The sequence below is a fragment of the Anser brachyrhynchus genome (genome assembly GCF_964034855.1).
Source record: "Anser brachyrhynchus genome assembly, chromosome: Z".
In the NCBI taxonomy this organism is placed as follows: domain Eukaryota; kingdom Metazoa; phylum Chordata; class Aves; order Anseriformes; family Anatidae; genus Anser; species Anser brachyrhynchus.
Window position 1 is genome coordinate 54,853,924 of NC_137697.1, and position 13,349 is coordinate 54,867,272.

At 39.8% G+C, this 13,349-nt stretch overlaps 1 long non-coding RNA gene across 2 annotated transcripts; it reads left to right on the forward strand.

The window, feature by feature from the left end:
- Window positions 1–1,459: 1,459 nt before the first annotated feature.
- Window positions 1,460–12,582, forward strand: LOC308185107. 2 transcript variants are annotated; one of them, XR_013943120.1, is made up of 3 exons: window positions 1,460–1,944; window positions 11,472–11,579; window positions 12,405–12,582. It is a non-coding gene; the product is annotated as an uncharacterized lncRNA (long non-coding RNA). The 2 variants fall into 2 exon arrangements; XR_013943121.1 differs by lacking the exon at window positions 1,460–1,944 and adding an exon at window positions 2,411–2,643.
- The last annotated feature ends 767 nt before the right edge of the window (window positions 12,583–13,349 follow it).

The window sequence follows — 13,349 nt, forward strand, 5'->3', positions numbered from 1 at the left end:
GAAAATTGTCTCAGGACACCTTAATGCTTTCTATTGCTACAGCTGCAGAATTAGTAAAAGCACATTGCTAAGGGGACCTCTATTAATGAGATTTATAAGAATACTAAAAGGTAAATCTAAAGCCCAGCTCTATCAATGGTAATACAAATTAATACAACTCCAACACTTCACTATTCAGGATTATAAATATTCATAATTATCTTGTACTTTCACAGGTATAAGTTTTTCTGAGCATATTTATATATTTAATACTTCTATCCCTATGCAAAAATAAAATAGTTCCAAATATATATCTGTCATATATCTCCTGGGGAGATATTTCATCGGCTCAGTATAGAAGGATTAAATCATGTCACTTCAGTTATCGATAAAGTAGAAAGTATTCCTCAAAGTGGTATTTATGTTATTAAAACCTATTTTCACTTGCTGCACGCAGCATTACTGTCTTCTTTGTTGCCTGTTTTTTTTTTTCCTGTTCTTAATAAAGAGAATAAAATTAAAAGGACCTTAATGATAAAGCCATTGGGAAATCAAAAGAGTGTTAGAGAAACAAAATATTTAATCATTTCTTGTGGCCATGATATTGTAGATTAATTTACATTGGATGGTGAAAATATCAATGTATTATGTTCATAATATATGGTAGTGTTACACAAATTGAAAGTTTTCTAAAAATAAATTGATAAATATCAATTGAATATCAGTAGTATTAAAGTTAGCTACAATGACCTATATCTAAACTTACCATCTGCCCATACTAAAGTGAGTGCTCATTTAATAGCAATTTCAGAGCACTGTATCGGAGGTTTGGGTGCTTTTTTATTTTATTTTATTTTATTTTATTTTATTTTATTTTATTTTATTTTATTTTATTTTATTTTATTTTATTTTATTTTTTTATTTTATTTTATTTTATTTTATTTTTAATTTTTTTTAACAGCACTAGATGAAGAGCCTAATTTTGGCATGATCATTAATTTTAATCCCATTTTCTCTCTATGGATGAATTTATGTATCAGGTAAATAGGTGGGTATTTCCATTTTGAAAAGTGCATAGTCTCAATCTTGTTCTGATTTCACTCAGTTCAGTGGTAAGTAGCTGTTCTTCCAAATGCATATTTAGAGCTCTTCTTCTGTTACCAATTTCAGTCATTCTCAGAATTATGTTCTTATTTTGCAATAGGCATTCAGCTGATAATTTCACTGCAGAAGGCTTTTTCCTTCTCTTTCTTTCACTACTCTTTTCCAGAAAAAACTCATTTTTCATCTCCCATTTACTTTTCTACTTTGTGCACTGTGAGCTCCTCTGCTTTTGGCAAGGTCAGCACTCAAAATGTCTTCTCTCTGAACTCCTAATTCTCCTAAATGTTGCAAAAGATGGTAATTTGGCTCTTAGGATCAGCAGCTTTGCCCTGAGAGCAAGGTAATACAGTAGGACATACATGATTACTTCTTTATAATTTTATTGAAGTGGGAAGCAAGGAATATATTCTACTGTGAAATGAAAAGGTTTTTATGGGTGATTTTTTTTTTTTTGAGCTTTTTAGCCCATAAATAGCTTTAAATCACAGCTTCTCCTAACCTCTGCAGAAGAACTTGATGCCTAGATGGAGAATGAAAGACACTGTGAGGACTGCCAGCCAACACGCGATATCCCCCCAGAACACCACCCACATACATCACACATCTGCTGTACTCTGAGTAAGCTCACTAGTACACAGATGTACACAGAAACATTTTCAACCACTCTTTAACTATCTTTAACTATTTCTGCAAGGGTCCTTTAAACAGCACACACCAGCAACACTGAATCAGGAAAGAGCAAAGGGGAAACCAGTAATGAGATACAGCAAGAAAATCCACAATCAGCACCAGCTGTTGCCCAATTAAACTCAACAGTTCACAGGTGTTCACAAGAGGATACACAGTTTTTCCTGTGCCAAGGTACCTTTCTAAATAACCCTTATGAGAACAATACAAAATGAATTTTTTTTTATTGGCAATTTTACATACTTTAAAAATCTTTATAATTTTTATATGTCAATAATAACAATTTTATAAACTAAATATCCCCCTCTCTGTTTTTGACATCTTAATCAAAACCAGAAAATGTCATAGTTAATAGCTGAAGTGCCTACTCTATCATTTTTGTCTTGCTTCTTCTCAGCTGAATTCTCTTTTCTATTTCCAATCCCAGTTAATAACTTTCTAAGCAGACTTTTTTACTATTGCCTAGTATTTACATTCCTCACTTCTGAGAGCCCATAATTCAGCTGGATATCAATATGCTGATTGATATATTCACCTATGTCCTTATACAGCCTGTTTTTTGACACAGGAAATTCATGAGCAGTACAATCCTGTCAGGCCTCTGCTGGATGACCCTACTGAAAGTTTAGCAAGTATACACTGATGGTGTTTTGTGATATATTTGTTTCGTGGTTACACAGAGAACAACCATTTCCAGGGCTGGCATTTTAACAGACTCAGTTAAAAGCATTAAAAACAATAGCAAGAAACAGAGAGAAACCTGATAAGTCTGCTCCTTCGTTTCATCACCTTTCAGCAAAACCTTCTAAGGCTTGGAGTTTTTCTAAGGGTAGATATAGATTTGAGGGTCATGATTACAGCTATAACGTAAAGGTATGTCCTTCAAATTTAAGAGGTTTGCATTTCCACACAGTTATTTACTTAAAATTGTGAATCCTTACAACAAAACACATTTTAACAAAAAGACAAATTGTGATATGAAATCATTCTTTGTTTCCTTCTGTTTGTTACCTTCTATAAGGTAATTTCAAAATTACATTACAAAATTTCATAGCAGTTATAGCATTTGGGCTGTCAACTAGCTGTTTAGGCCATGGCTGGGGGAGGCTGGTGGCCCAGGGGAGCCTTATCTCTGCAGTGTAAATGAGATGCATATGATGGCGATGCTGTAAAGGTTAAACCTAAGATACAATGCAACAGAGACCAGTTCTCAGATTTAACCTACAGGGAAGCATTTATGATGTTCACTACTTCCAATTTATTTTAATAACACTTAATAATAATACTTTGCTATTAACCAAAATAATGCCTTTCATGCAAAGATCTTAAAGCACTTTCTGCATAAGAATTAATTTTCACCACACCCTTATGAGAAAGAGAAGCAGTATTTTACTTGCTTGCAATTTCTCTTTATTAAGCATACATTTACTCTAATATTAGGAGCTTTAGGAGAGTTTGAATTTTTATATTCTCAGTTTCAGTAGCTCTTAACTGTGTATAGTCTTGATTTTTATTTATTTATTTATCTGTGTGTGTGTCTGGAAATTAAGATGGGACTTTTTCAGTAATAACCAGAGAAAAACTTTAGATAACATTAACAGAAGGGAAAAACTAATGATGAAATACATGATAAAATAGAACAGAGTAATTTGGGGCTCAGATTCTGGTAATTCCTTGTTCTATTTTTTATTTGTTATCTTAAATTTCAGAATAAATGTTTTTTTTGAAGTCTTTCCATGCCAAGCTTCAGAAAGTTAACGTAGTGGTAGCTCAGTTTTTAAACATGATTTTCAGTGAAAATATTCATGCGATTCAAGACATTTCAAAAATACAGTACTGGGTATTTAAAATCCTGGTGTGATACATGCAGAACACAGAGTAGTAACAGTAGGCTGACAAAAATGGAGCTATTTGCAGAGGTGAAAGAACAACCTTTCAAATTAGGGGAAATTATTGTGGCTTCTTGTCACTTTTTGCTTCTTCTCTCTCTCTCTCTCTTTCTCTCTCTCTTCTCTAGATACAGTGGGATAACGTCTGTTCTCAGACAAGAGACAGAAATTTGGCCTATTATATGTGTATACAAAAAACGTTCATGTAGGGGTTGCTATTCCCTGATGAAATACTTTTCTTGAACAGAAAGTCAGAGTGCTTATTGCCAATGTGAGGTAAACCCCTGAGTGGGGGTTTGAGGTAAAGTGCAAATTCCTGAAACAGTTGCTACACAGCCCCTCAGAGGGATTACTGTATCCTATTGCCTGACTAATACTGATTACTGCTTCTCAGTATAGTCAGAATGAAAACAGGACTCAGCAGACACGAATGTCTTTGATTTTATCCTTGCTTATGAGAAAACTTCAGCCCTCTTTTCTACTTTGTCAGTCCAGCCTGAGATATCTTGAGTCTCTACTGTATAACTGAGCTTTTTCATTTCTGTTGCTGAATCATACATTTGATAAGTCCATGATGGTTATTTTCTGCATTAATAGAGATCAGAAAAGCTCTATTGCCAAGCAAGGAGGAGGGGTTCAGCACTGAAATGAAGAAATAAACTGTTGAGGTTTGTTGTTTATCCCAGCTAAATACAATTTTCCACATCTTTGGATGTTAGTTCACTGCCGAGTTTTGCTATTATAATAAACTCATTCATTACTTATACATGCAACACAGGAGAGTCAACAGGTAGTATGATAATTCCCTCTCTGTTTTCCTGCTAATGACAGAAGAGGCTGGTGAATGAAGTTGATGATTTCAAACTTGGTGAGAACCTAGACCAGGGAGCCAACAAACAGCATGCAGGGGAAAGAGGCTGTGGATAGGATAATACCAGGCCTATCTATAGAAGCACCAAACTCTGCTACAGGCTCAGCTGGGCTGCTCATTGCACAGTGGTCTCAATTGCTGGTTCTTCAGTTCCAGGAGGTGGATTTTTTTTTTTCTTTTTTCCTTGTTGAATTTCTTTTTTTTTTTTTTTTTTTTGATCTTGCGTTTAGATATGTACAAGATTCTGTAATGGCCAAAGAACACCTTTGTTGAGTTCCCTGTGGATTTCTCCTTTTAATGTGAATATGCGTTGGCACAGGATACAATTTACCTCAGGGTCTCTCAGTGAAGAGACCCTGATCTCAGCTGAAATTCCATCTAAATGTTCTCTTTCTCTTCAAGTACTCTGCAAGGGAGAGAATTACTCATATGAGTCATATGATGAATATAGTCAAAATGTGTATAGGAGGATACTATATACTATACTACTGTATACCGTATACTGGAGGATACTATATACTATACTACTCTTGGACTTCCGGAGGGCTGACTTTGAGCTGCTCAGGACGCTGGTTGGCTGAGTCCCTTGGGAGGCGGTTCTGAAGGGCAGAGGAGTCCAGGAAGGCTGGGTGCTCCTCAAGAAGGAAATCGTGATGGCACAGGAGCGGTCCGTCCCCACGTGTCCAAAGACGAGCCGGCATGGAAGAAGACTGGCCTGGCTCAACAGAGTTGCGGCTTGTGCTTAGCAGAAAAAAGAGGGTTTATAATCTTTGGAAAAAAGGGCGGGCCACTGAGGAGGACTACAAGGATGTAGCGAGGCTGTGCAGGGAGAAAATTAGAAAGGCCAAAGCTCATCTGGAGCTCAACCTGGCTACTGCCGTTAAAGACAACAAAAAATCCTTTTACAAATATATCAACGCGAAACGGAGGACTAAGGAGAATCTCCATCCTTTACTGGATGCGAGGGGAAACCTAGTTACTAAGGAAGAGGAAAAAGCTGAGGTGCTTAATGCCGCCTTTGCCTCAGTCTTTAGCGGCAATACCGGTTGTTCTCTGGATACCCAGTGCCCTGAGGTGGTGGAAGGGGATGGGGAGCAGGATGTGGCCTTCGCTATCCATGAGGAAATGGTTGGCGACCTGCTACGGAGCTTGGATGTGCGCAAGTCGATGGGGCCGGATGGGATGCACCCGAGGGTACTGAAAGAACTGGCGGAGGAGCTGGCCGAGCCACTTTCCATCATTTATTGGCAGTCCTGGCTATCGGGGGAGGTCCCAGTTGACTGGCGGCTAGCCAATGTGACGCCCATCTATAAGAAGGGCCGCAGGGCAGACCCGGGGAACTATAGGCCTGTCAGTTTGACCTCAGTGCCAGGAAAGCTCATGGAGCAGATTATCTTGAGGGTCATCACGCGGCACTTGCAGGGCAAGCAGGCGATCAGGCCCAGTCAGCATGGGTTTATGAAAGGCAGGTCCTGCTTGACGAACCTGATCTCCTTCTATGACCAAGTGACGCGCTTGGTGGATGAGGGAAAGGCTGTGGATGTGGTCTACCTTGACTTCAGTAAGGCTTTTGACACCGTTCCCCACAACATTCTCCTCAAGAAACTGGCTGCTTGGGGCTTGGACTGGCGTACGCTTCGCTGGGTTAGAAACTGGCTGGATGGCCGGGCCCAGAGAGTTGTGGTGAATGGAGTCAAATCTGGTTGGAGGCCGGTCACTAGTGGAGTCCCCCAGGGCTCGGTACTGGGGCCGGTCCTCTTTAATATCTTTATTGATGATCTGGATGAGGGCGTCCAGTGCACCCTCAGTAAGTTTGCAGATGACACCAAGCTAAGTGCGTGTGTCGATCTGCTCGAGGGCAGGAAGGCTCTGCAGGAGGATCTGGATAGGCTGGAGCGATGGGCTGAGGTCAACTGTATGAAGTTCAACAAGGCCAAGTGCCGGGTCCTGCACCTGGGGCGCAACAACCCCAAGCAGAGCTACAGGCTGGGAGATGAGTGGCTGGAAAGCTGCCTGGCTGAGAAGGACCTGGGAGTGTTGGTTGATAGTCGGCTGAATATGAGCCAGCAGTGTGCCCAGGTGGCCAAGAAGGCCAACAGCATCCTGGCTTGCATAAGAAGCAGTGTGGCCAGCAGGTCTAGGGAAGTGATTGTGCCCCTGTACTCGGCTCTGGTGAGGCCGCACCTTGAGTACTGTGTTCAGTTTTGGGCCCCTCGCTACAAGAAGGACATGGACGTGCTCGAATGAGTCCAGAGAAGGGCGACCAAGCTGGTGAGGGGTCTGGAGAACAAATCTTACGAGGAGCGGCTGAGGGAGCTGGGCTTGTTCAGCCTGGAGAAGAGGAGGCTCAGGGGCGACCTTATCGCTCTCTACAGTTACCTTAAAGGAGGCTGTAAAGAGGTGGGGGTTGGTCTGTTCTCCTACGTGCCTGGTGACAGGACGAGGGGGAATGGGCGAAAGTTGCGACAGGGGAGTTTTAGGTTGGATGTTAGGAAGTATTTCTTTACCGAAAGGGTTATTAAGCATTGGAACGGGCTGCCCAGGGAGGTGGTGGAGTCACCATCCCTGGAGGTCTTTAAAAGACGTTTAGATGTAGAGCTTAGCGATATGGTTTAGTGGAGTACTTAGTGTTAGGTCGGAGGTTGGACTCGATGATCTTGAGGTCTCTTCCAACCTAGAAATCTGTGATACTGTGATACACAGCTGGCACAGTTTCCCCAAGAACAAGAAGAACTAAAGGTTACATGTGAAAATTGACAGTGTCCTAAAATATCCTCTCCTGTTTCACTAGGTACTAGGTTTTATTCAGGCCTCTTTATAGCCTGTGGTAGATGAAAACAGATGATCATAACTAATGATCCCGCCTGGCCTTAAAAATTTATGGATTTCAATAATACATTGGGGTTGGATACACCTGAACAGATCCTTAACATGATCCAGGTCCCAAGGAGCCTCAGTTATTGCTAAGTACTTTCTTGTACTTTCAGGTTTTACTCTTTCTTCCTTGTAATTGTTTCTTAGAAGTCTGAAAAAAAAAATTTAATTCCCTGCTGTTTATTTCCTTTTTGGTTTGGCAGGCGTTCAGGCTTTTCTTCCATTTGTTTGCATACAAGTGTGCAGACTTATAACCACCCACACAAACAACATGTGACTTAAAATGGTAGAATGAGATTATCATAACTAACACATTTGCTCTTCTGAAATATTATTGTGGATGGAAAGATTGCTAAACTGAAGTACTACATTTAAGAATTAGGTGGGATTTGCAGACAGAATCAGGTCTTTGCATTTGTTCCTCTTCCTCCTGGGGAACATATGGATGTTTAGTGTCCCTGACATGGCTAAATGTGTCAGTCATGGGGGAGCTTGCCCTTTCCCTGCTGCCAGGCTAGGAGTGTGGTAATTATCCAGGTGCCACCCACATGCTCTACGTATCTGGGAGCATTAAAATCTTTGAAACAGGATGGGTATTTGACACAAAATCTGCACAGAGCTTCTGGTGTGTTTTTGGTGGATGTCCTCAGGTTCAGGATCTTGCATTTTGCCCTCCCTCTTAGATAATAATTGGTAAGATTGTATGCTATACATACAAATTAGCATGAAGTTAGTTTTTTTTTTCTCTCTTTTTTCCTTTTTATGTTCTACTTCTTCACTTCATACAGTAGCACTGCACTTGTTTGCTTCAATATATGTTGTGCTCATATGTGGACTACAGATCTAAGCCTTTATCTTTGAAGGATTTGTGCTTTCCTGCAGGCAAGTATTTCATTCAGTTTTATTGATTTTCAGTCTTATTATTTTCTTTTGTCTGTGTGTGTGTCTGTTGTGAAAATCTGAAACACTAAAAAGCACTACTAAAAAGCTTGTAGTTCAGTGTGGGGCATGAGGAGCAGGCCTTATTCCCTTCCTCCTCTTTGTATTTGGGAGGGATGTTGCTGTATCTAAATCAGAAATCGGAGTGTGGACTTGCTCTTCATAGCTTCATATAAAGGCAGTGGTGCCACTCTCTTCAGAATGCTATAATAAAAATCTCTCTCTCTCTCTCTCTCTTTTTTACTGTTCTCAAGTGACTAATTTTAGATGCTTTTAGAGTGCATCCAATGGCCAAGACAATCCTAAAGTCCTAGTCCATTCTTTTTCCTTGATGCTGGTGGTATAATTAAATGATTCATTTAGAAGTGAATCAGACACTATTACCTCGTTCTTCTAATGGAACCCCTTCCACACAAAAGGTTAAGCTGTGGAATTTTCCTATGGCTGAAAATTTCTTGGCTATGACAGAGCATAATTGTGTCCTTGATGCTGCTTTTCATCTTCACGGTAAAAAGGAATCAAACACACCTGTACATTAGCTGTAATTTACGGTGTTTTATGTAATTCTTTTGTAGGTGTCATAACTTACATGAAGGAAACAAAGCTATGCATATATATTTATATACTTATACATCTGTATATGAGTACACATACATGTTTAAAAATAATTCCATTAGATAGCAGGGGAACAAACATACTGGGCTGCATTTCTCAAAGTGTGTAGAATTTCCCTCTGTTATGGGCTCCAACATAAATGGGAAACTTCCCAGCAAGCCTCAACTAGTGTGAGGTGGTAAAATGACTCTGGACTTCAGTGAAGGTCTCTCCACATTTATGGGTGAGGACTACATACAAAGGTATGCAAGAGAGCACTTGGCTGTGTTTAAATGCATCTTTCTCTCCACTTGGCATTGAAATGTTCTCTTGTAGTGTTTTGGTTTCAGCCCACCTCTGTTTAAAAACTGAACACATTTTTTGAAAAAAAAAATCTTGATGCTGGAATCATTTGCTAAGTCTCACATAATTTCTTTAGTTATGTTTGGTTTTGTTTTTAATTCAGTGTATTAACAGCAGAAATAGCAAAGGTGAAATCCTAGATTTTTATTTAGACTAAAGCAACTTTCAGGAAGCACTTACAAACATGACTGTAATGCAAATAAAACAATAAAGTTAATGTTAAGGCATGCTTGCTGCTTTCTGAGCACTGCCAAAAGATGCCAACTAAGAATATCCAGTCAGTTTTGCCTGAGCAAGTTTATTTTTACTATGAAACACACTGCCATAAATAATGGAAGCGTACCTGAGTAAGGCATTTATCTGGCCTGTACCATGGCCCTGGGTTGTTTATGACATAGCTTCACACCAACGGAAAAGCTGAATGAAGACTACAGATCTCTGAAATACTCATAAAAATATGAAAACATAAACTCACTTGGTTTATTATTTTATTACAAATTCAGACTAGATTTTAAACAAAGTTCATGTAGGTTCATGATCTCTTCCAATGAAACTTGGAAGGTTTGGGGGTCTGTATTGAAACTGAAGATAGTCATGAGGTGCAGATATATCCGAATCACCTTTTTTTGTGTGTGGTCTTAATCCATCATTCCCTTCCCCTTCCCCAACTTCCCTTCCCCTCCCTTCCCCTCCCTTCCCCTCCCTTCCTCCCTTCCTCCCTTCCTCCCTTCCTCCCTTCCTCCCTTCCTCTTTCTCTCTGTCTCTCTGTCTCTCTGTCTCTCTTTCTCTCTTCCTTTCTCTCTCTCTCTCTCTCTCTCTTTCTCTCTCTCTTTCTTTCTTTCTTCACTGTACAGTCAGGAATTAGCTGCAAATTTGAGATTTTAAATTTCAATTTACTGCAGGGAGTGGGTAGTTATTTATGTGAGTCAAAAAGGGGAAAAAGCGCTCTTTGAGTCCACACAGTGTACTGCTGGGGACTTAAAAAGGTATATTTGAATTGATTTTTGTCTGTATTTCAGCTGTTAGGTATGGATTAAAATTCAGTATCTTCTATATGAAAAAATATTGCCTTGACAAAGAAAAAATTGGAGTAAAATAGTGCTAATTTTATTTTTAAATTAACATATTCAAAATTCAAGTTCCTTTTCTGAGGGTGAAAAGTATAATTTCATATAACAAAATAAGTATATCATAGCTCACACATTAATAAACTGTTGCTGTCTGTCAAGTATATTTTACGTTTTAGTCTCTTATTTTTATTTTTTTTTGCCTGTTGGGTCAATAACTCCCTAAACAGTTTTTGGTCTCCTGTATTCATTCATCTTTGAGGTGAATGTGAGGATTAACAAGTCAGCACTACTTACATAAGTGCAAGGAAGATTGGACCTGAATTACCTTTTATTTTTTTACAACATAAAAGAGGATTGTAATGCCTTCAGTACGTTTGAATAGATGTGTATTCTTTACTAATGATTGTAACCAAATTACTTCTTTTGAGAGCTTCTGTAGAGAAAGTTTAGTAAAGATTCAAACATGTATTTTAAAACTCTGGATCATTCTACAAATGCATATATCCAACTCCTTACAGTGTATTGTGAGTGTCAAATACTAATGGCCCTGCTGTAGCTGGTGCACTTGTGTCTTTGTCCCACAGTGCAAGTGGGCTGGTGTGTGTGGGACCAGGCTGGTACACTGACCGTGTCATTATGGTTTGCTGTGTGCTGAATGCCTCTCTTTCACATTTTATTAGCTCTCCAAAGCAGAAGAAGACCAAAAAGCAGAACCACGCAGCACAGTGCAGTGCCCCACAATAGCATCTTGAATGAGCTGGCTGGGTGTCCTGGAGATGCAGCCTCACATCAGCACTGAGCTTTGCCTTGGGCAGGGGGGCCTGGCCCCTAGGAACAGCTCATTAGCCCTTGCGAACCCTAGCTAATACAGCTGCCCTGCTGCTAGCTTCCAGCTATCATCCTTGGAGCTAACATAGGTGACCTTACCTGATGCTGCAATTTGTTACTTGGATGTATCCTGGCTGAGGAATTCTAGCACACTCCTGGTCTAGCTCTCTATTAGCAAACAAAATCCCTTCTTTTATTTTCTATTGCCATTTCTAGAAATATCTGAGATAATTATGTCTATGATTGCTTATTTTTCACGTGTTTATTTTTCAGAAAATCTCAGGAGTTGCTGTTAGCCAAAACTCCCCACCCCAGTGTAAATCATAAAAACCATTGAAGTGAAGACACTGTGGAGAACCAAGCCCTCTCTACATTACGGATGTGAGTATTTATGATAATTTGAGCTTTATGCCACAGAATGTGCCTGTGCCTTTCTAAAATCAAAGGATTTGACCTTCTGGTTATGTTGCTGTCATGAAATATGTCTTATTTTTTTTAAAAAAAAAAGGATTTTGAATAACTGAACACACAGCTGCTGACTTTGCCAGAAAAATGCTGTGCTAATGTGTCCCCTCCAAAGCTGTCCTTCCTGACTCAGAGTGTGAAAAGAGTAGAAAAAGTGAGGCAAGGGTATGAGAAAAGGCAAAAAGAAACAAAGAAGAGATATTTGACCTCAATATCTGTAGAATATATATATATATATATTATTAAAAAACCCACAATCTTCACTTATAATATATACTCAGCTTGTATCTTGCTTAGGACATAGTTAAATGTGTCTGGTAGAACTTGTGACTGGGAGAGGAGCAGACCTGAGGCATCTTTGGGATCAGTATGAGTGCACATATGGGACCTGTACCTTGCAGGGTTGTTAGGATGGCAGGAAGAGATTCAGAAGTTAAGTAGTGAGAGAGAAGTAAATCAAAGAATAATTATTTGTGGCAATCCTACCAAAAGACAGAAGAAGTTCTAGTAGGCACATGGAGCTGCTTTTTGTAAGAATGAATATTTAAATATAAAATTAAAAGTTGAGGAAAAAATGCTCATAACTTTACACAGGTGAAGGGCTCACTGCAGAATGGGGCAGAGAACATGAGCAGCCTGGGATGGCTGAACTGCAACCAGAACAAGAGCAAACTGAGGGAAAGGGGGGACAGAAAGTGGTTATTTGTCACTTAAAGCATAACCTCCTTCTTCTTTCCTCAGGCTTCCAGGTGCTTTATTCTTCCTTTCTTCCTGTCAAAACGGACCATGAACTAAGGTGCTTCAGGCTTCCTACACTCTTTGAGTGCATTGCAACCCAAGCAATATGTCCTCTAAGATGTCATTCCCTGTAATAAGCCTAGCCAGCTTCTTAATAAACATATTAACTGCAATTAGCAAAGGAAAGAACATATAGATTAAATTTCTATTAATCTCTATGGACACAACATCTAAAATCTCAAATATTCTAGGAAGCAATGGGCACAAACTGGAACACAGGAGGTTCCATCCAAACATCAGAAAGCACTTTACTGTGATGGAGCATGGTGATGATGGATGGTGATGGAGCAGTGGAACAGGTTGCCCAGAGAGGTGGTGGGGTCTTCCTCCCTGGAAATGTTCAAATGCCACTTGGTTGTGGGCCTGGGCAGCCTTCTCTAGGTGGCCCTGGCTAAGCAGGGTGGTTGGACCCAATGACCTCCAGAGGTCCCTGCCAGCCTCAACTGTTCTGTCATTCTGTGATTCTTTGAAAAATATTTTCTCACTGCAGTTTTTGTGGGTTTTCTGCCTGTGCAAAAAGGAAAGGAACAGTCTTCTGCTACATCAGTAGGTTAGACCAGTGCAAGTATCCTAATGCAGATGCAGTCATATTAGTGTAATGAAGATTTTATGACTTAAAAGACAACGAACAACCCCCTCCTCCCAAGTCTGATTGAAATTACCTTGCTTCTAGTGGAGTAGAAATAGGTAAGTATGGGAAGAGTGAAGAAATACTCATTTGCATATGGAGAATAAAAATAAGAAGTGGGTTGGGCTGGTGAGGTGAAGAAGTAGAATCCAAAGGGTAAAAAAGATCTTAAAAGGAGAGAAAACCAAAGCAGCTTCCAAAAATGTACCACAGGCCCCTTACCACCCAGTCCAACAGCTCTCCTCTCCCCATGGGAAGCC